The sequence below is a fragment of the Microcaecilia unicolor genome, chromosome 4 (genome assembly GCF_901765095.1).
Source record: "Microcaecilia unicolor chromosome 4, aMicUni1.1, whole genome shotgun sequence".
In the NCBI taxonomy this organism is placed as follows: domain Eukaryota; kingdom Metazoa; phylum Chordata; class Amphibia; order Gymnophiona; family Siphonopidae; genus Microcaecilia; species Microcaecilia unicolor.
This window is the reverse complement of record NC_044034.1, coordinates 186,054,282-186,077,816: the sequence shown is the minus strand read 5'-3', so window position 1 is coordinate 186,077,816 and position 23,535 is coordinate 186,054,282. Positions and strand designations below refer to the sequence as shown.

Genomic DNA, 23,535 nt, shown 5'->3' with positions numbered 1-23,535 from the left:
ACTGCAGTAAGATGTTGCACTTATCACGAGTTTAAATTATAAGTGTAATGCCAATATGTTGGGGGGTGTTCCCAACATAATGCCATTCAATGACTCACAGAAAAGTGATTTACCTAAGTACACTATGTTCAGGAGGTGTCAGCTGTGCTGTGTGATCTGCCATAGTAACAGTTAATGCATAGTAACCCATCACATGTTAACAGTAATGTACGATCCTTTCCCATTTTGTGCCCATTTGCCACCCATTCTCTGCTCCATTTCACATTTGCTATTGATGCAAAATTACTGTACATTAACTGCTAAGGCATTGTATTAATGTTAGTGTGGCACAGACTTATAGACCTCAATATGTATACGCTGGAAGAAAGGTGGAAGAGAAGAGATATGATAGAGACATTTAAATATTTCTGTGGCATTAATGTGCAGGAGGCATGTAAACCATCTAGACCTGTTTCACAGACAAGGCAGTATAGTAAAGGTGGAATAAGCAATAAACAGTAAACAATATTTCAGTTGAAAGAAAACTCTAGAATGAGAGGGCATAGGATGAAGTTAAAGTGTTGTAGGCTCAAGACTAATTTAAGGAAATACATTTTTACAGAAAGGAGGGTGGAGGTGTGGAGACAAACTCCCTGATATTCAAAACCATTTAACCAGCCAGGAACTGCATCTGGATGGTCAAATGGCACTTAACTGGCTATCCAGTGATATTCAGTGGGGGATAGCCGAGTATCCCCTGCTGAACATTCCCAGTAGTGCCTAGGAGATAACCGTCTATATTGCGTGATATAACTGGCTGTCCCTGAATATTCAATTCATACCAGCTATTGTAAGTGGCCACATCAGCCACTTAAATAGCTGATATATCTTTGGCCAGTTTAAAGTTAACTGGTTGTCTTTGAATATTGACTTGGCCAGTTAACTAAACTGGTTAAAAATAAACCGGATATTCAATGCTGGACACCGGAAATGGCCTGGTATTGAATATCTGGGTTGACCACCAACAGCAGGAGTTAGCCGGGCTCCCTCCCGTGGTCTGAATATTGGTCCGAAAGATTATATCTGAATTCAAGAAAGTGCGGGACAAGCATGTGGATTCTCTTAGGGAGAGGAGGAGATAGTGGATGGTACAGATGCAGGCAGGATGGGCCATTTGGCCTTTATCTGCTTTCATGTTTCTATGTTACCTTAAATTTCTTAATAGACATTTTTGCTCTTAATTTTAAGGGGAGATTGTTCAAATACAATAGGGTTAGAAAGAAAAATGCACATTGACTTGTTGATTCCAAGCAGAAAACACTTGGAATCTACTGCTGGCATTCCTCATCAAATTGAACTTTAATATTGATGTCATAGAGACTATACTTTTCATAGAAAATAGCAATGTTCCATCTATGAATGGGAAAGAACAAGAAGCAGACATTGTTTTCAGAGGGCCATGTTGATTTCCCTCCTGATTACTCAGAAAATATTATATATGAAATAGAATACTAAGATTTCTCTTTGACCATAGGTCTCCCATAAACCAATATTAGTAAATATTTCTTATAAAAGTCATGTTATGTAGTACAATTTAAGATTTGTTTAGCCTATGTCTTTTTCTGCTGTTCGATGAGGGTTGACCTATGGTGATTAGTAGAGATATCTAAACAATTCAAAGACCATAAGGAATATTCACATTTTCCCTAGATTTGGTGAGTTTTTACTTGACAGATTTGGTGAAAACTTGAATGAAATTAGAAAAACACAAATCAGATTAAAAGTGCAGTAGAGCACCTTACATCTGAAAATGGTTGGAGCCATATTTGTTCCAAATAATATATACACTGCATTTAATTATATCTACCCCAGAAATACTGTCAAATTCTAGGCAAAACGTTTTTGTAGCCCCTCTTTTGTCAGTATCGCTTGACTAGAATTGCTCAAAAAGAATGTAGAGCAATGCTGCATATCAACTATGACCAAGTCTACAAATGAATTGCTAGTAGACAAGGCAAGATGAAACTACAGTGCTGATGACGATGTCTATGCAGTGTCAATTCTTGGCTAATAAATACTTTTCCAGATAACAGAACATTCAGAGGGAGTTTTCAGATAAAGAATCCTTGGATATAATGTGTTCAACTGTATTTGATTTAAATTTATCAAAAGATGTTGAGTAAACCTACAAATTTGATTCCAGTTTTTCAAAAATGCAAAGTAAATTTTGTGATTTGGTTTGAATTCCTTTAGAAATGTTTGTTGTGCTAATTTCATGAAGCTTTGAAATGTTTCCAAGTTTGTCAGACAACTAGGTCAACCTATTTTAAAGAAGGTCACACATCTCTACTGTATGGCCTTGGACTGGATATCTGGCCTCCTTGAAAAAGTAAACAAATGCAGCCAATATGAGGGAAACATTTTTCTTTCATGGAAATAATGTTAGATAATACTGTCCATAGAAATGCCCATCATGAATTGGTTTATTTTTGGTAAAATATTTTATGAAAATGTATTCAAAGCATATACTTTTCTAGTCAGTGAAAGCCATTTTGTAAGTATCATCTTCAGCTACATGTACTTACTGCTCATCAGAAAAGATTTCAAATAATCTTCATGAAAGGGAAAATGAGCCCCCCTGGGTTTCACTCTGTTTGCATATTGGCACATAGCAAGGTCTCTGCCAAGTTGCTTTCTGACTGACTGCTGCAGATGCTCTTTCTCAAGTATTCTGAGTCACATCTTTACTGCGAGTCTTCAGGGACAAACAATAGCACCTGTTCCTCACAAGACAGTAGGGCAGTTAGCCCATTCATGTATCTTTAATGAAGCTTTGGGGCAGATGGCAAAAAATGGCATCTTCCACAACTTAACATAGAAGAGACAAAAGGGGGAAAGTGTTGATGCAACAATACGTTATTTCTTTTACAAACTGAAGGAGATGGTCTGTGGTATTTCACGTGCATCTGCTGTTGTCTTGGTTTTAAGATCTGAGGAGCATCCTAGCAATTAAAATTTCTGGGCATGTAGCCGATTTTAGCAAGACCAAAGAGAAGTAGGAAAAAAATCTCTGAAAACAAGATAAGTTTGGCTGCCATGCACAGTTGCAGTCAGATTATTTTTTATAAGTTGTAATGTATTTTTGTTCCTACACAGAATAATCCTTGGTAATTGTGATAGTTAATAATGTATATACTATTACTTCTTATTCTTCAGTGGTATCCATTTGGCATACCATTGAAATAAATACCAAGTATTTATTGTTGTACAGGGTGTTATCTCACTCTCAAAAGCACCAACAAGTGCCTTTGACTAGAACAAACATATCTACATAGAAGGTTCAAATTCAGCTTGCTTACCATATAGAAATGTCGGACATGAAAAGCCAATGAGAGCAATTTGAACTGAACGCACTCCTTGATGGGCAAACAGTAGAGGCTAGTTGTCAAAGGGCCCAAACTAACATCAATACATTCCAGTAACCAGTAATATTTCACAGCCTTTGGAGTCTCTTAAAAATCTTCTCTGACAGCCAAAAATAGAGGGTGTTGCAGTAATCTAAGGAGCTGAAGAGCAGAGCATGCATCACTGTATGAGTAACTCCCCAAAAAGAATCACCTGCTTTTGACCAGTCACAATTTGAAAAAAGCTATTCTTAACACTGCAGAAATATGTGACCCCCCAACAAATTATCTCCATTCATCAGCACCCCCAGATTCCTAGCCACCTTTACCACTGCAATATCCTCAGCTCTAAACGTAGGCTACATTTGATTTCTTGTCAATTCAGTCCCCAAAACGTTTGATTTTTGCTTATTTCAAATGAGATGATTTATTTCCAACCCATCTGTGAACAATTTAACTGAGCCAGAACCTTGTCAGGGTTTCCAACTAGGGGTACAACTTAGTGAATGTCATCTCCATACAAGTAGATAATAAACCCAAACGAGTAAATCAATTCCCTTAAAGCTGCTAAAAAAATGTTAGACAACAAAGGGGAGAGGAAGGAAACTTGGGGAACCCCACAACTCATCATATGAAGGCCCTTTTCCTGAACTCACCCACCAGGTTCTCTCCGTTAGACAGGGTTGTAGCAAGTAGATAACATGTCCCATGATGTCTAAGATCCTTTCTGATGAAGCCATAACAGGTGCTTATGGTTTACTAAATCAAATGCTCTGGATAGATCTAATAAAATTAAAAGAACAGAGTAGTTATTGTACAGACTATGATAGGCTTTATCGATAATTGTTAGCACCAATTTTATATCAGAAACTGACTTAAATCCAGCTGACTCTCATAAGTATTGCCATACTGGGAAAGACCAAAGGTCCATCAAGCCCAGCATCCTGTTTCCAACAGTGGCCAATCCAGGTCACAAATACCGGGCAAGATCCCAAAAAAGTACAACACATTCTATACTGCTTATCCCAGAAATAGTGGATTTTCCCCAAGTCCATTTAATAATGGTCTATGAACTTTTTCTTTAAGAAGCCGTTCAGATCTTTTTAAAACTCCGCTAAGCTAACCACCTTTACCACATTCTCTGGCAACGAATTCCAGAGTTTAATTACACGCTGAGTAAAGAAATTTTTTCTCCAATGTGTTTTAAATTTACTACATTGTAGCTTCATCGCATGCCCCCTAGTCCTAGTATTTTTGGAAAGCGTAAACAGACGCTTACACATCTACCTTTATCATATCTCCCCTCAGCCGCCTTTTCTCCAAGCTGAAGAGCCCTAGCCGCTTTAGCCTTTCCTCATACTCTCACCTGAGTACCAATCAGCCTCTTAATAAACTTATCCAGAAAGGAAAGGTTAGCAACTGGCCGATAAGTGGCACAAAGTAAATGATCTAAAGAGGGTGTCTTTCAAAGGGGAATAAGATTCATTCATTCATCCATCCATCCAGCCCTAATCTAAAAAAAAAAATAAAGCATTTCTACGGGGACTGACATTAGTGGAATCAGTAGAAAAGGATCCACCAACCACCATTACTATTCAGTTGCCCCAAAGTGTTTTGCAGTTCTGAGTTGCTTAGTGGAATGCATCTAACACTTGGCCCTGATCATCAATGGGAGATGCAACAGTATTAATACTAGCAACCATGTTGCCCAGACCAGCTGCATTGGCTGTAGTTTGTTAATCTTGTCAAGACAAACTTTGCCTAAGACATTGGAAACCATATTAAAAAAATGTTTTTGGTTTGTGTTCAGCCTGCGGAATTAAGGTAGAGAAAAATCCCTTCTTAGACTCATTAATATAGGGCAAGTATCTATTAGCTATTTTTACCCACTCAGATCTGACAACACTGGTTTCATTTTTTTTCAGCATTTCTTCAGTCACCCAACTAATGATTTATGATGTTTTTAGATTTGTAGAAAACCAGCCATAATTAGTGTGAGATGAATCACAATAAGATCTAAGTGGTATAACCCAGTCCAGTACATCTGAAAAAGAACTACACCTGGAACCCACTAATTTGCCCACATTCTCTGCAAGTTCAGATCTTTTCCAATAACTATTCAGGGTCAGTTCTTCCCCTTTCCAACTGATGCCCTTTCAAAGGGAAGGCTGAGACAACTCATCATCTCAGGTGAAAATGAAAAATGATTCTGTAGCAGTCGGTAACTTCACAAATTGTTGTAGACCTACTTCCTCAAGTGTAACAGCAAGGCAGTGGCCTCCAGACAGGTAGCTGTATCCATATTCTTATTAAAATCTCATAACACGGTAAGAGAATCAAATTCCAGTGCAAAAGTTAAAATCAACTTCAGTACCTTATCCTATTTCCCTATTCCCGTTGCTGACACCAACCTCAGAATCCTCCTCCAAACTAATCCGCATTCATACACATCCTCCTTGTGCATATGAAGGCAGGTGCAACACAGAGAGGGGCATAATTGAACGAAAGAGGCGGACCGAACCGTATTTTCGAAAAAAAAAATAGACATCCATGTTTTATTTGACAATTTGTGAGCTGGGCGTTTTTGTTTTTCAGGGATAATGGAAAATGAAAGCGCCCAGCTCAAAAACGAATAAATCCAAGGCATTTGTTCGTGGGAGGGGCCAGGATTCGTAGTGCACTGGTCCCCCTCACATGCCAGGACACCAACCTGGCACCCTAAGGGACACTTTTACAAAAAAAAAAAAAGTTAAAGAGCTCCCAGGTGCATAGCACCCTTCCCTTGTGTGTTGAGCCCCCCAAATCCCCCTCAAAACCCACTGCCCACAAGTCTACACCATTACTATAGCCCTAAGGGGTGAAGGGGGGTACCTACATGTGGGTACAGTGGGTTTGTGGGGGGTTGGACGACTAAGCATTAAGCAGCACAATTGTAACAGGTAGGGGGGGATGGGCCTGGATCCACCTGCCTGAAGTCCACTGCACCCCCTAACAGCTGCTCCAGGGACCTGCATACTGCTGCCAGGGAGGTGGGTATGACATTTGAGGGTGAAAATAAAAAGTTGTGAAACATCATTTTTTGTGGTGGGAGGGGGGTAGTGACCACTGGGGGAGTCAGGGGAGGTCATCCCCGATTCCCTCTGGTGGTAATCTGGTCCTTTAGGGCACTTTTTGGGGCCTTATTCGTGAAAAAACAGGGTCCAGGAAAAGTGCCCTAAATTCTAGCTACAAACGCATACTTTTTTTCCATTATCGGCGAAAGGCGCCCATCTTTGTTCGGGTGATAACCATGCCCCAGTCCCGCCTTCACCACGCCTCTGACACGCCCCCGTCAACTTTGTACGCTTCCGCGATGGAGTGCAGTTGAAAACGTCCAAGTTCGACTTTCGATTATACCGCGTTATTCGTTTTTGTGAGATAAATGTCCATCTCCCGATTTAGGTCGGAACTTGGGCGTTTTTCTCGTTCGATTATAAGCAGGAGAGAGATCTAACTTATACAGAAACACTATCCCACTGTTCCCCTTTCTCCCTGTTTCTCTATTCATGTTTTCTGGATGTATCCTTAATCAACTGGGCATAACTGAGCTCCAGGGATCTCATCCCTCAATAACAATTTGTTTTTTTTCATAACAGGTGACTGTACAGGATTTGACAAAGGAATCAGTGGCACATAATACAAAACACGATGCCTGGCACCTCATCTGTATACCTGCTTCCCACTATCCTCTTCATAATAACCATGGACTACAACACAATTAAATACTCCGTCACCCCTTTAGACCAATAAATCTTGAGTGCCAAGAGGAGGCCCAAATAATACCCCAAAATTAACACATCCCAATCGACTTCTGAAGAGGCATATAATTGGGCATACCCCTTGGATATGCACCTTAGATGGGACCTGCTAGTCGAGGTCCATATGGAAGGTAGTTTTTCTCAACAGTGCAAATGTCACTGCTTGCTAATGTTGCTGATGATAAACAGATTTCCAAGAATGTGAGATCACACATACACTGGCACACTAAAGGGTAGATTCAAGAAAGTGTGCCAAAAGTTAGGCACAAAAAATAGGGGTACTAAGTGCCGATTCTACAATTGCAATTGCCTGCAAAATTGCCGTTTACAATAGAGCATAAGTCAGCATGTGTGCACCTAAGTTTAAGTATGAGCACTTATGCCATTTCAAAGACTGGTGTAAATGCTCATGACTAAAGTTGGCAGTTGCACACTTTTATCATTTATTAATCTTGCTATACCGCTTAGTTCAATGCAAATTAAAGTGGTTTACAATTTAAAAATTAAAAACAAGTAGAAACAGAAAGGAACACCATTTGTAGATAGGAAAGAATTAACTAGCTAACCATACAAACACTATCCCAATTATACAAGGAACACACTCAAAGACATAGACACATAGCTATTTTACAATTCAATCACTAACCAAATCATACAAAAAACATAATGAAAGACATCCCTACAGAGAGATTAAAAACTCATACCAGAGTCAGATAAATTTACAGTTCACACAACTAAATCCATCCCTGACCTCCTGCTGTAGACTGAACCCTGGCCTAAACATAAAAAGCCTGCTGAAACAAGCGGGTCTTTAATTGTGCACAAAACAAATATAAGATGTTTCAAGCAAAGATGCTTTGGTAGTAAATTCCAGCGTGCTGATGAAGTAAAGAAAAGAGCACTAGACCTTGTAGATTTGGAAGGAGGTGGGATAACTAATCTATTATCTTTTAAGAGGAATGGGACTTGATATACTGCTTTTCTACAGTTTTTGCAACCACATCCAAGGTAGTTTATCTGGGGTGATGGAGGGTTAAGTGATTTTACCCAGAGTCACAAGGAGCTACAGTGGGAATTGATCCCAGTTCCAAAGTCCACTGCACTAGCCACTAGGCTACTCCTCCACTCCCTCCACTCCACTCGTAAAGTGCAGGAAGGTGTATAAGCAGTGGTGTGCTGGAGCCGGCTCGCACCGGCTCGCAAGAGCCGAGCCGGTTGTTGGCCCGTGCGAGCCGGCTCGCCTCTGCTCCCCTGCTCGTCCATCTTCCGTCTGCCCTCTGCAGATCTGTCGATAGTAGACCTGGTTTCTTTCTTGCCCCGCCGCCCTGCCTTTAAAATTTTTATTTTCCCTCGAGGCGCACCAGCATTGAAGCGAAGGCAGCAGGCTCAGCTCGGTTCCTGCCTTCGTTCTGTTCCTTCCTTCGCATCATGGCTCCGCCCTCGCGCGAACAGGAAATACATCAGGGGAGGGCAGAGCCATGATGCGAAGGAACGGAACAAAAGCAGGAACCGAGCTGAGCCTGCTGCCTTCGCTTCAACGCTGGCGCGCCTCGAGGGAAAATAAAAATTTTAAAGGCAGGGCGGCGGAGCAAGAAGGAAACCAGGGCTACTATCGGGGAGCAGAGCTGCAGAGGGCAGACGGAAGATGGACGACCAGAGGAGTGGGGAGGGCTGGAAGAAGGCAGGTGGAGGAGAGGAGGGCAGGGGGGGAGACGAGGGTTGCTGGACATGGGTGGGTGGATGGAGGGCAGGGGAGAGGAGGGCTGCTGGACATGGGTGGGTGGATGGAGGACAGGGGGAGATGAGGGTTGCTGGACATGGGTGGGTGGATGGAGGGCAGGGGAGAGCAGGGTTGCTGGACATGGGTGGATGGAGGAGAGGAGGGTTGCTGGACATGGGTGGGTGGATGGAGGGTAGGGGAGAGCAGGGCTGCTGGACATGGGTGGGTGGATGGAGGGCAGGGGAGAGGAGGGTTGCTGGACATGGGTGGAGGAGAGGGAAGGGAGAGAGAAGAAATGCTGGACATGGGTGGAGGGGAGGGAAGAGTGAGGAATGAGATGAGAAGAGGGAAAAGGAAGAGAGGAGAATAACTGCACACCAGGGCCCTTTTTACCACAGAGGGTAAAATACCCCCAGACAAACATGGCCATGTGGTAAGAGAACTCTTACTGTATGGCCATGCGGCAGGGAGCCCTTACCACCACCCATTGAGGTGGCAATAAAGGCTCCCGTGGTAACCTAGCGGTAATCAGGCAGTGCACGGGGATACCAGATTACCACCGGGTTAACACTGCACAAGCCATTTCCAGGGATTTTCTTTTTACCCCAGAAATGGCATGCGCTTGGGGTGAAACTGCCACCGGCAGCTGTGTTGGGCTGGTAGTAGTCCCAATTTAGCATTTGGTAAACCTGCATTGGGTTTACCAATGCTTTGTAAAAGACCGCCTAAGTTAGGTGTTCAACTGACACTATTCTATAAATTGCGTGTGCAAATTTGCCACTAGTTGGAGATTTTTTTTTGTTACATTTGTACCCCGCGCTTTCCCACTCATGGCAGTCTCAATGCGGCTTACCTATTGTATGCAGGTACTTATTTGTACCTGGGGCAATGGAGGGTTAAGTGACTTGGGCACACAACTTTCTTGAATGAGGGGGTAAATGACCTATGGTTGGACAGATTGTAGCAGGAGACAGTCTCAGGTAGTTCCTTCTGTGCTAGTAGCAAACTAGAACTTCATCGGGAGGCAGGCCTTTCAGTGATGCGAATATCACTGCTTGATGATGTCACTAATGATACACAGGTTTCCAGATTGTTAGGGTCACACACATTAGCACACTAAAATGCCTATAGCTCAACAGTTATAAACAGAAACCAGCCCCTACATTGACTGCACAGTCTGAGTCAGCAGGAGAGCTGTCTAGGTTAGTTCTTACCTACAGGTACGCTGAGGAATGTAAAAAGGAAACATACAGAGCAGCTGAATTTCTGCATGAACATCCTTTGTTAAAATATCTTACAGGATCCTATGTTGCTGCTGCTTTGGTTACTACAGGGATGCAGTCTATTGTTATATGAGGTAGTAGAGGCCTATTGAAGTTCCACCTATAAACAAATACGACTAGATTCTATATATCACGCCTAAAAAAATTGGTGCCGAAATAAAATAAAGTACATCTAAATTTAGACATACTTTATAGAATAGCCTAAATTTCTGTGTGGTTTATAAAATACACAGAGTGCCTGACTGCGTGACTAAATTTAGTCACGGGCAGTTACATCAAGTAAAACTTGGTATAAATGCCAACACCTAAATTACGCATGGACTGGGTATATTCTATAACAACGCGCATAGATTTTAAAAACGCTCACAACCTGCCCATGCCACGACAATGGCCACACCCCCTTTTCAACTATGCAATTTAGAATTTACGTGCATCACGTTACAGAATACACTTAGACAGTTGTGTGCATAAATTCTAGTTGACAATTATTTCATTTATTTATTTATTAGGATTTATTTACTGCCTTTTTAAAATAATTCACTCAAGGCAGTGTACAGTAAGAATAAATCAAACATAAGCAATAGACAATTACAGCAGTAAAAATATTCAAATAACAATACAAAGTATGGCAATAGTATACTACTTACAATGTCAACACAATATATAATAGAATATTATAACACATTTTAGGGTATAAGCAAAGATGAAACATAGATAGGCACGAGAGTAATAGGAGTTAGAAAATAAGGTGACTAATTTTAAAAAAGTTGCACATAACGACATAGGGTTAGATTTTATTACAGAAACTTGGCCGACAGATTTGGATAGTCCGATCATATTGGAATTTTCCCCATTGGGGTATAAGATCTTACATTGTGTCCATCAAGTGAAAAAGGGGGAAGGGATTGGTATAATATATAAAAGTTTTTTCCATTTGAAATTATTAGATTCAATGGTATTCCAGGATTAGAGATGATGCTATCAGGCTCATTTTCGAAAGAGAAGGACGCCCATCTTTCGAAACAAATCGGAAGAGGGGCGTCCTTCTCCCAGGGTTGTCCAGATCTGTATCATCGAAACCCGATTTTGGACGTCCCCAACTGCTTTCCGTCGCAGGGACGGCCAAAGTTCAAGGGGGCGTATCGGAGGAGTAGAGAAAGCAGGACTTGGGCATGCCTAACACATGGACGTCCTCGATCCATAGTGGAAAAAAAAAGGGCGTCCCTGACAAGCACTTGGACGACTTTACATGGTCCTGTTTTTCTTATGACCAAGGCACAAAAGGATGGCCGAAATGACCAGATGACCTCTCCTTACTCCCCCAGTGGTCACTAACCCCCTTCCATCCTCACAAAATATCTTTCAAAATATTTTTTGCCAGCCTCAGATCTCATACTCAGCTCCATCACAGCATATGCAGGTCCCTGGAGCAGTTTTAGAGGGTGCAGTGCACTTCAGGCAAGCGGACCCAGGCCCATCCCCCTCCCTACCTGTTACATTTGTGGAGGAAACAGCGAGCCCTCCAAAACCCACCACAAACCCACTGTACCCACATCTAGGTGCATCCCTTCACCCATAAGGGCTATGGTACTGGTGTACAGTTATGGGTAGTGGGTTTTATGGGGTGTTTGGGGGGCTCAGCAGACAAGGTAAAGGAGCTATGTTCCTGGGAGCATTTTATGAAGTCCATTGCAGTGCCCCCTAGGATGCCCGGTTGGTGTCCTGGCATGTCAGGGGGACCAGTGCACTAGAAATGCTGGCTCCTCCCATGACCAAAGGGCTTGGATTTGGTCGTTTCTGAGATGGGCGTCCTTGGTTCCATTATCGCCGAAAATCAGAAACGACCTAGTCTAGGGATGACCATCTCTAAGGACGACCTAAATTTCAAGATTTGGGCGTCTCTTACCGTATTATTGAACCGAAAGATGGACGTCCATCTTGTTTCGATAATATGGGTTTCCCCGCCCCTCTACCGGGACGTTTTGCGAGGACGTCCGCAACAAAACTTGGGCGTCCCATTCGATTATGCCCCTCTATGTCAATTATGTGATGATACTGTATCCGGTTCTTTAGGTTTTATGTTGATCTATAGACAACCAGGAAACTGGTCGACAGTTGAGAATCAGTTTGTTGACTTTTGGACTCATTTTCAAAAGAGAAGGATGTCTATCTTTCGACATAAATCGGAAGATGGATGTCCTTTTCACAGGGACGTCCAAATTGGTATAATCGAAACCCGATTTTGGACGTCTCCAACTGCAGGACATCGCAAGGACGGCCAAAGTTCAAGGGGGCGTGTCGGAGGCATAGCGAAGGCGTGACTTGGGCGTGCCCAAAACTTAGACATCCTTGAACCATAATTGAAAAAAACAAGGACGTCCCTGACGAACACTTGGATGTTTTCACCCGGACGTGTTTTTATTATGAATAAGGCACAAAATGTTGCCCAAAATGACCAGATGACCACCGGAGAGAATCGGGGATGACATCCCCTTACTCTCCCAGTGGTCACTATTCCTCTCCCATCCTCAAGAAACACCATTAAAAATATTGATTGCCAGCCTCTATGCCAGCCTCAGATGTCATACTCAGGTCCATGACAGCACATGCAGGTCCCTGGAGCAGTTTTACTGGATGCAGTGCACTTCAGAGAGGCTGACCCAGGCCAATCCCCCCTACCTGTTACGTTTTTGGAGGAAACCCACCACAAACCCACTGTACCCACATCTAGCTGCCCCCTTCACCCGTAAGGGCTATGGTAGTGGCGTACAGTTGGGGGTAGTGGGCTTTGGGGGGCTCAGCACACAAGGTATGGGAGCTAAGTACCTGGGAGCAATTTATGAAGTCCACTGCAGTGCCCCCTAGGGTGCCCGGTTGGTGTTCTGGCATGTCAGGGGGACCAGTGCACTACAAATGCTGGCTCCTCCCATGACCAAATGGCTTGCATTTGGCCGTTTTTTACATGGACGTCTTTGGTATCGAAAATCACCAAAAGTCAGAAACGTCCATGTCTAGGGACGTCCAAATCTAGGGACGACCAAATTTAAGGATTTGAACGCCTCTGACGGTATTTTCTAAACGAAAGATGGATGCCCATCTTTTTTTTTTTTAAATACGGGCTTCCCCGCCCCTGGATTTTGCCGTTTTGCAAGGACGTCCAAATCGCAACTTGAACGTCCCTTTCGAAAACGCCCCTCTTTGTTTCTCAGTATTCAACTACTTTTACTCATCTCCTGTTGCTGGGAGATTTTAATTTACATTTAGCTATCAACTTGGGCCTTTCAGTTGATCGATTAGTGTAAATAATTGCATGTTAAGTGGCAATTATCAGTGCTGATTGGCTTGTTAAGTAATTAAGTTGGGCACATAGATATAGAAAATGACTAGATCTGCATGTGCAACTTAGATCACACTATATAAAATCTGAAGGATAATGCCTATTCCTGTTGGTTAAAAGGCATGATTACAGAATAAAACAATAATGCAAATGAGTACTAATGTGAGATTTCAGCACACAGAGGAAGTACACAAGTATGCTTATAAGATATTGACTGTTTAATTCAGTGTTTAGTTTTCAAAAATCAACATTTGCCCTGTGTAAATATTGTTTTTTGTTAAACTATCCACCTTATAATCGAAAGAGAAAAACGCCTAGATTTCGACCCAAATCGGGAGATAGACGTTTATCTCACAAAAACGAATAAATCGGTATAATCGAAAGCCGATTTTGGACGTTTTCAACTGCACTCCGTCGCGGATGCGGACAAAGTTGATGGGGGCGTGTCAGAGGTGTAGCGAAGGTGGATCTGGGGCGTGGTTATCGGCCGAGGAAAGATGTATGCGTTAGGGCGATAATCAAAAAAATAAAGGCGTTTTTAGCGAACATTTAGGACACTTTTGTTGGACCCGTTTTTCACACGAAAAACGGTCCCAAAAAAGTGCTCTAAATGACCAGATGACCATCGGAGGGAATCGGGGATGACCTCCCCTGACTCCCCCAGTGATCACTAACCCCCTCCCACCACAAAAAAATGATGTTTCACAACTTTTTTTTTCACCATCAAATGTCATACCCACCTCCCTGGCAGCAGTATGCAGGTCCCTGGAGCAGTTGTTAGGGGGTGCAGTGGACTTCAGGCAGGTGGACCCAGGCCCATCCCCCCCTACCTGTTACAATTGTGCTGCTTAAAGCTTATTAGTCGTCAACCCCCCCCCCCCCCAAACCCACTGTACCCACATGTAGGTGCCCCCCTTCACCCCTTAGGGCTATAATAATGGTGTAGACTTGTGGGCAGTGGGTTTTGAGGGGGATTTGGGTGGCTCAACACACAAGGGAAGGGTGCTATGCACCTGGGAGTTCTTTTACCTTTTTTTTGTTTTTGTAAAAGTGCCCCCTAGGGTGCCCGGTTGGTGTCCTGGCATGTGAGGGGGACCAGTGCACTATGAATCCTGGCCCCTCCCACGAACAAATGCCTTGGATTTATTTGTTTTTGAGCTGGGCGCTTTCATTTTCCATTATCGCTGAATAACAAAAACGCCCAGCTCACAAATTGTCGAATAAAACATGGACGTCTTTTTTTTGCGAAAATACGGTTCGGTCCGCCCCTTCACGGACCCGTTCTTGGAGATAAACACCCATGGAGATAGACGTTTTCGTTCGATTATGCCCCTCCACATGTTCATTTGTTGTATAATTTTATGCCAGATCATTGCTGTGGCGCAAAGGGTGCATTTAGATCTAGGGGTGGTGCTTAGCTTTGGGAAAAAATCATAACAAAAATACTTCTCCACATCTAAGATTCTATTGAAGTTCCAGTTAGTATCACTGAGCTGTAGATGGTTTGTGTTTGCATACCTATTTTTAATTTATTTCAGTCAGCATGCAAGACATGAGAATTATGAAGAACACAAGCATTATGAGGCTTTATGCCTTAACTGCTATGCAAATGGATGGGGTGGCAACTAATAACAGAAACGTATTCATAACTCACTAGAGAAATGGATTTTTAGGCATTTTCCAATCTCCTGTTTCAATTTAGCATGTGTTTACAGTATTTATTTATTTATTTTATTTATTTGTGACATTTATATCTCACATTATCCCAAACAAGTTTGAGTTTAATGTGGCTTACAATAAACAGTATAGGATACATAACAAAGAATAATGCATAAGAAAGTAATTTGTTGTAAGAATTCAATTTTCCAATACAGTAACATACTGGGATAACTATGGAAGTTTTAACATTTAGAAAATCTATTATGAATGAGAAATTGTACATGAAGCAAAGAGAACATTAAGGTAATAGAGTAAAACCATTTCAGGTAATAATTAGCTGTTTGAGATATGGTTGCTCTTTGTGAGGGTTTGTTTGAATAGGAACAATATATGCAGATACATATCCATCTGGGGATCAGAGTTCTTATCAAAACACCCATTGCAAAATTTAGGTCAGAGAGTGTGTGTGTATGTGTGGTGGAGAGGGGGATGGAGAAGTGGATGCAGTGTCCTGTCAGAGCCAGCAGACAGTTTTGTTCGGACCCTCATGTTATGGGTTTCACTGAGACCCCTGATGAAATGCCCAGCAGGGGTGAAATCTGATAGCTGAAGAATAGCACAAATGGGTGTCATGGAGAGGCATTTTCGAAAGAAACATCCAAGTTGCGATTTGGATGTCTTTGCAAAACGTCGAAATCCAGGGGCGGGGAAAACCGTATTTTTGAAAAAAGATAGATGTCCATCTTTCATTTCGAAAATACCGTCAGAGACATCCAAATCCTTAAATTTGGATGTCCCTAGACATGGACGTTTCTGACTTTCGGCAATTTTTGAAACCAAAGACGTCCATATCAAAAACGTCCAAATGCAAGCCATTTGGACGTGGAAGGAGCCAGCATTTCTAGTGCACTGATCTCCCTGACATGTCAGGACACCAACCGGGCACCCTAGGGGGCACTGCAGTGGACTTCATAAAATGCTTCCAGGAACATAGCTCCCTTACCTTGTGTGCTGAGCCCTCCAAACCCCCCTCCAAACCCACTCCCCACAACTGTACACCAGTACCATAGCCCTTAAGGGTGAAGGGGGCACCTATATATGGGTACAGTGGGTTTGTGGTGGGGTTTTTTTTTTTGTTACATTTGTACCCTGCGCTTTCCCACTCATGGCAGGCTCAATGCGGTTTACATGGGGCAATGGAGGGTTTTGGAGTTCTTGCTGTTTCCTCCACAAATGTAACAGGTAGGGGGGTATGGGCCTGGGTCTGCCTGTCTGAAGTGCACTGCAGTACCCACTGAAACTACTCCTGGGACCTGCATGTGCTGTCATGGACCTGAGTATGACATCTGTGGCTGGCATAGAGGCTGGCAAGACATATTTTTAAAGATGTTTTTTGAGGGTGGGAGGGGGTTAGTGACCACTGGGGGAGTAACAGGAGGTCATCTACGATTCTCTCCAGTGGTCATCTGGTCATTTTGGGCACCTTTGTGTGCCTTATTCATAAAAAAAACACGCCCGGGTGAAAACGTCCAAGTGTTCGTCAGGGATGTCCTTGCTTTTTTTGATTATGGGTCAAAGACATTCAAGTGTTAGGCACGCCCAAGTCCCGCCTTCGCTACACCTCTAACATGCCCCCTTGAAATTTGGTCATCCTTGCGATGGACTGTAGTTGAAGACGTCCAAAATCGGGTTTCGATTATACCGATTTGGACGTCCTTGTGAGAAGGACGTCCATCTTCCGATTTATGTCGAAAGATGGACATCCTCTTTTGAAAATGAGCCTGAAAGTGTCAACCGGGCAATCATCAAGTTTCAAGTTTATTTTTTTCTTGATATACCGCCTATGAGCTCACTATCTAAACGGTTTACAACAAATGTAATATTAAAATATAGAAAGGGACAGAAAAAAAAAATAAAATAAAGGAGAAAGGAAGAATAGAGAAAAAGAAAAGAACACAATATAAAGTTAAGAGGTTGCATCAGTGGTGTCCTATAGCTCGCTCTCCAGGAGAGGCCAATGCAGGAGGAAAGTGGATATAATCTCACTCAGGGATTATCCCAAGTGTTGAAAGGTAAAATAGAAAAAGACATGGTCCTTCCTTCTGTTCCCCCCCCCCCCCCCAATGCAGTGTAACCTAGACATTAGTATTTGTAGTGTCCGTTGTTCTTATCAATATGGGCATCCAAAGTTTCACCTTTGAGTTCCCTAAGATTCTGCTGTGAGAGAACAATACAGAGAAAGGGAAGCTGTCTTTGGCACATTCCCTCGCTTCAAGTTACATTTGTCCCAGAGTTATGGTAAATAAACAAATTTGGAGACACTGACTTGAGAGAGAGATTTCCAATATCTGGGTTGATGCTTACCTATATAATAGTGATCATCACACAATATGGTTTAATATAAGGGCAGAGGTGGAGTGCGGATGCATAGAACTCAAAATACTGGATTTCAGACAAACTGATTTTGGTAAAATGGGAGAGTACCTGAAGAAGGAGCTGATGGCATGGGAAGTTGTAGGTGAAGTGGAAAATCAGTGGTCCAAGCTGAAGGCTGCTATAAATATGGCAACTGATCTTTACATGAGGAAAGTAAATAAAAGCAAGAGAAACAGAAAGTCTATATGGTTCTCCAAACAAGTAGCTAAATAAGAGCAAAGGAGGCTTCGTACAAAAAATACAGAAGAACGCATCGAGAGGATCACAGAAAAGATTATCAGACTAAACTCAAAGAAGCAAAGAGAGAAATAAGGCTAGCAAAAGCACAGGTGGAAGAAAAAAATGGCTAAAGAAGTTAAGAGAGGTGACAAGGCCTTTTTCAGATATATTGGAGAAAAGATAGGAATGGAATAGTAAGACTGAAAGATAATGAGAATGGCATTGTGGAGAGTGATGATGGTAAAGTGAACATGCTAAACAATTACTTCTCTTCAGTGTTCACGGAAGAAAATCCTGGAGAAGGACCATGGTCGGCCGCTGAGGGAATAATCTGGGAACGGAGTGGATATTGCGCCATTTACGGAAGAAGTCTTTATAAATGGCATGAAACTCTGAAGGTGGACAAAGCTGTGGGGTCAGATGGGATACATCCCAGGATACTGAGGGAACTCAGAGAAGTCCTGGCAGGACCTTACAGATTTATTTAATAGATCTTTAAGACGGGAGAGGTTCCATGGGATTGTAGATGAGCGGATGTGGTCCCTCTTCACAAAAGCAGGGACAGGGAAGAAGTGGGAAACTATTGACCGGTAAGTCTCATGTCGGTGGTAGGAAAAGTAATAGAGTAGCTGCTGAAGGAAAGGATAGTTGACTTTCTAGAAGCCAATGGGTTATAGGATTCAAGGCAACATGGCTTTACCAAAGGAAAATCCTGCCTAATGAATCTTATTGATATCTTTGACTGAGTGACCAAAGAACTAGATGAAGGACGTGCGCTAGATGTAATCTACTTGGATTTCAGTAAAGCCTTTGATACCGTCCCTCACAGAAGACTCGTGAATAAGCTGAGAGGGCTGAACTTAGGACCCAAGTGGTGAACTGGATAGAAAACTGGTTGGTTGATAGGTGGCAAAGGGTGGTGGTAAACGGAATTCGATCGGAGGAAAGGAAGGTGAGCATTGGAGTGCCTCAGGGGTCAATGCTGGGGCCAATTCTGTTTAATATATTTGTGAGAGTTATTACTGAACGTTTAGAGGGAAAGGTTTGCCTTTTTGCGGATGACATGAAGATAGCCAACAGAGTGGATACCCTGGAGAGAGTAGAAACAATAGAAGGGATCTCCAAGCATTAGAAGAATGGTTGATGGTCTGGCAGTTAAAATTTAATGCTAAAAAGTGCAAAGTGATGCACTTGGGGTACAGAAACCAAAAAGAGAGTTATCGGATAGGAGGAGAGAGATTAGAAAGCTCGATTCGGAAGAGGGACCTTGGGTTGATGGTGTCCGAGGATCTGAAGTTGAAGAAACAATGTGACACGTCTATGGCCAGAAGGATGCTGGGATGCATCAAAAGGGGTATAATCAGCAGAAGAAAGGAGGTGTTGATGCCCCTGTACAAGTCATTGGTGAGGCCCCACTTAGAGTATTGTGTTCAGTTTTGGAGGCCGTATCTTGTTAAAGATGTAAAAAGACTTGAGGCGGTGCAAAGGAGAGCTACAAAAATGGCATGGAATTTGCATTACAACCGTACGAGGAGAGACTTGCCGACCTGAACATGTATACCCTGGAGGAAAGGAGAAACAGGGGTGACATGATACAGACGTTCAAGTATTTGAAAGGTATTAATCCGCAAACAAACCTCTTCCAGAGACAAGAAGATGGTAAAACTAGAAAACATGAATTGAGGTTGAAGGGGGGCAGACTCAGGAATAATGTCAGGAAGTATTTTTTCACGGAGAGGGTAGTAGATGCTTGGAATGCCCTCCCGCGGGTGGTGGAGATGAAAATGGTAACGGAATTCAAAATTGCGTCGGATAAGCACAAAGGAATCCTATTTAAAAGGAATGGATCCACAGAATCTTAACAGAGATTGAACGACAACACTGGTAACTGGGAAGCAAGGCCAGTGCTGGGCAGACTTCTATGGTCTGTGCCCTGAAAATGGCAAGGTCAGATCAAGACATGAGTAATGAGTTTATCATGTTGGGCAGACTGGATGAACCACACAGGTCTTCATCTATCATCATAGACTATGCTAATACGTTACTATGTTTAGAAAAGGATATGCCAACCCCAGGTACAAAAAAAGAAAACTCCAACAACTTAGATTGTAAGTAATATGTAAACTGCTTTGGTTGTACCACAGAAAGATAATATATCAAGAATCTAATAAACAGATATAGGACCTTTTTTAAAATGCATGCAGGGTGCATATGTATTTGCCTGCTTGTGCACTGGGAGCAGCCATTTTACAATATACACATTGAAAAATGGAACAGAATGGACCCAGTAGAGGTTGCTGGCACCATTTTGTGTAAAGGCGCTGACAGGGCAGGAGCAATTGGGGATTGCTCCTGCCTGGAACACTAGACCCAGGGATTTCAACTAAGGTAGGCCTGATGGTGCTGGTGGGGGTGGGGGGGGAGTTCTAGATGTGGGGGAGCTTTTGATTTGGGGAGGAATATGGTTGGGCTGGCACTATGAGGAGGGGGCTAAGAGGGGCTTTCACTTTGGGGGGGGGGGGTACTCTGCCCACTACTTTGACTAAAGTGCACTGCCCCTTTAAAATACAGCCCTGGAGTAATAGGCTACAACATTTTGGCGCAATATTCATGGTAACAGTGCTTGAGAGGTGGCTTGCAAGCAGCATTATTCATTTGCCACAGGAGTCAGCATTCTGAGGTACTGAGATGTTGCTGGTTGGTAATTCCCACGGTAAATCAAGGTGTGGTAAAAGCCTGCCTTTTACTGCACCTTGATAACTTCCCCTGTAAATGATGCTTATTTTCAGCTTGCTGTTTACTGCATGCCTGAAACACTCCCTTCTTTTCTATTGCAAAATCCTTATCATAGATGAAAATTCTCTTCTAAAAATCTCCGTTCAGTTCATATCCAGGTTTCCTAGAATTTTGTCACATTTGTCTTAGAGCAGTCTCTCAACTGGATGTAGGGCATCTACAACAGATATATTATTTAATAATTAAAGTCCAAAGAATTCATTCTGCCTAAGATCTCCTCATAGCGAGCAGTTGTAAAATATTAATTTTTGTTCTTTCAAAATTAACTTTTTCTTGCCAGGCAGCAATACTGTTTTCTTCCTCTTTTTTAGTTTTTATATTCAAGTATTGAATTGAACATGGCAGGATGGGGGTAGGGTGGTTTGGGGGAGCATGTGAGCCATTTCTTTGCAATCTGGCATCATTGTTGGGTGTAAAAGGCCATTTGCGCTACACAGGGACTTACTTCAATTTACCCAAGTTAAACTTGTACAAAAGCCTAGGCTTACCTCAGCTAAAATGAAAGAAATAGCTGTTCAAAGCTGCTTCCTTTCACGCCCCAGCGCCACACCAATAATTGCACAAAGACCTTTTTATTATAAGTTGATTTTCTCAAGAAATGAATTCAGAAAAACACACTGTAAAGTATTTATTTTTTCGTTTGACCTTTATTAACCTACTTCTTAAGGCTATCCCCAGAGAAGAAGGGCTGTCAGTAAATTAACTCTCTTAGACATACACGGTAGCCTTTCTGCCCTGCATCACTGGATGGGAAAGGAACCAAGATATGACAAGGAAATTTGGCTCTGCTTAAACAAAGCCAAAGGTGAACATATGGGGATCTGTGCAAATGTGTTTTGGGAATCAAAATGAAATAAAGCATTTGAAGTTTGGTTTGATTTTTATTTTGTTTTTAGGTAGGATGTAATGCCATCTGTGTCGGATGAAGGAAGTCAATTCTTCTATTGCGTGGAAGTAACTAATTTTGATGTCTGACTCTACATATGTTTACTGTTGTTTAATGAGAAGAAAAGATGTTGATTAAGCATTCAAGATATTGTATTACTGACATAGAAACTGTTTATTTTTACCTAGTTATCATAGTATACGTGTAGTATAAATAAAGGGACTAAATATTAGCTACAGCTCTTTTTTTTTTTTGTTTTGTAATTTGCTGACTGCAGTTGACATATAAGACAATGCGGTATTTTCCACTGGAGAGGTGCAGCGGAATAAGATGACTTGTTCAAGGTTGCATGGAAAGCCCTTGTAGAAGAGTCAAATGCAGGTCCCGGACTTCTCCAGAACTCATTGATCAATATTTTCTAACCACCAGTGCCATCTTAATATTTTGCTCATTTGCAGTGCTATCTGTGGACTACTAATGCAGACATGAATGTAGGAATTGTTTTATGAACTGCAGAAAAAGGGTGATTTTAGAATCTGATTTCTCTGCAGGGGCTTTCTGTGGCTAGTAACAGCAAAAAATAGTTGCTTGCTAACACTTAAAACTATATACATACCCCAAGGCTAGTGACCTTTGTGACCCAGCATCATCCCCCATCCCTGACCTGACTCAAATTGCAGATTTCCATTAGCCTTGTCTACTCCAGGGGGCCTGATAGTCAGGATTTATGCTCCTAACTTGGGATAAACGGACTCTTTGAAAATTTACTAGGGAAAGGGGAAATGGGACTTGATTTACTGCCTTTCTGTGGTATTTTGCAACTACATTCAAAGCAGTTGATATATATACAGGTACTTATTTTGTACCTGGGGCAATGGAGGGTTAAGTGACTTGCCCATAGTCCCAAGGAGCTGCAGAGGGAATTGAACCTAGTTCCCCAGGATCAAAGTCTGCTGCACTAACCACTAGGCTACTCCTCCACTAGGGCTGAGAGCATACACTTTTACTCAAAATTTCACTAAACTCTTAAATATAGGCAGATAAAAAGTGGGTAGTAAAAGAGGTGGATTTAGGAGGGGGAAACAAAGTTAGGAGCTTGCTGATTAGGCTTATAAATATAGGCAAATAAATGGCAAACCTAGGCAGGGGTGGCCCAAGGCAAGATGCCACGAGTCAGAGCTGAGATGCTGCCCCTCCCCCGGACCGAGATGCCACCCCCCTAGGCTATGTTCTGCCATCTCCTCCCTCCCTTCCTTCCTTCACTCTATTCCCTGAGTTTATCTTATTTTTTCTTGTTCTAAAAGCCGGCAGCGGCAGCAATTCCCATACACTGCCCTGTTGCCGGCACCAGCCTCTTCTCTACTGCGGCTGCCTCTGAGGAAACAGGAAGTTACATCAGAGAGGCAACCTCAGCAAAAAGAAGAGGCGGGTGCTGGCGGCAAATGTCTGTGCTTAAACACATAATTTACATTATAGCACTGGCTCAGCCTGGAAGGAAGTAGACAGGCACTGTGCAAACGTTCTGTCAATGAACCATTTCATGAATCATGTGGTTTGACCAGTGCATTGTGCTGGACTCCTTGCAGTGTACTTTTCTGTTAGTTGCTGTTCTATAAGAGGTTGTAAATTACAAGAATAGCACCATTTACATGCCTTATTGCTGCTTAAAAATAGACGGCCCCGAATGGAGGTAATTTTGTAAAATGATACCTAGATGAAACGTTAAACATAGGTTCCCTTATAAAATTAGCAGCCAGAACCAGTCCCAGTGGGGTGCAAATTCACACAAAGAAATTGTCACCAGTTCCAAAGATGGTGTAAATTTGTGCCTATATTCTAGGCATGTACCTGCATTATTCTGTAAAATAAGCAAATACATCACACTTCTACTCTGCATAAACTAAACCCCTAGGAATGCCTATTCATGGTCTGCATAAAAGTAGACATGATTTTTTTTTGTGTGTGTGTACCTTCTATGTGCTGTATACTTTTATAAAAGGCCTTCCCTGCATTTATACA

At 42.3% G+C, this 23,535-nt stretch overlaps 1 protein-coding gene across 1 annotated transcript in view; it reads left to right on the top strand.

Moving 5' to 3' along the window:
• SOX6 (SRY-box transcription factor 6) overlaps positions 1–23,535 on the top strand; it is an 802,914-nt gene that overhangs the window by 449,839 nt on the left and 329,540 nt on the right. The window lies entirely within an intron of this gene.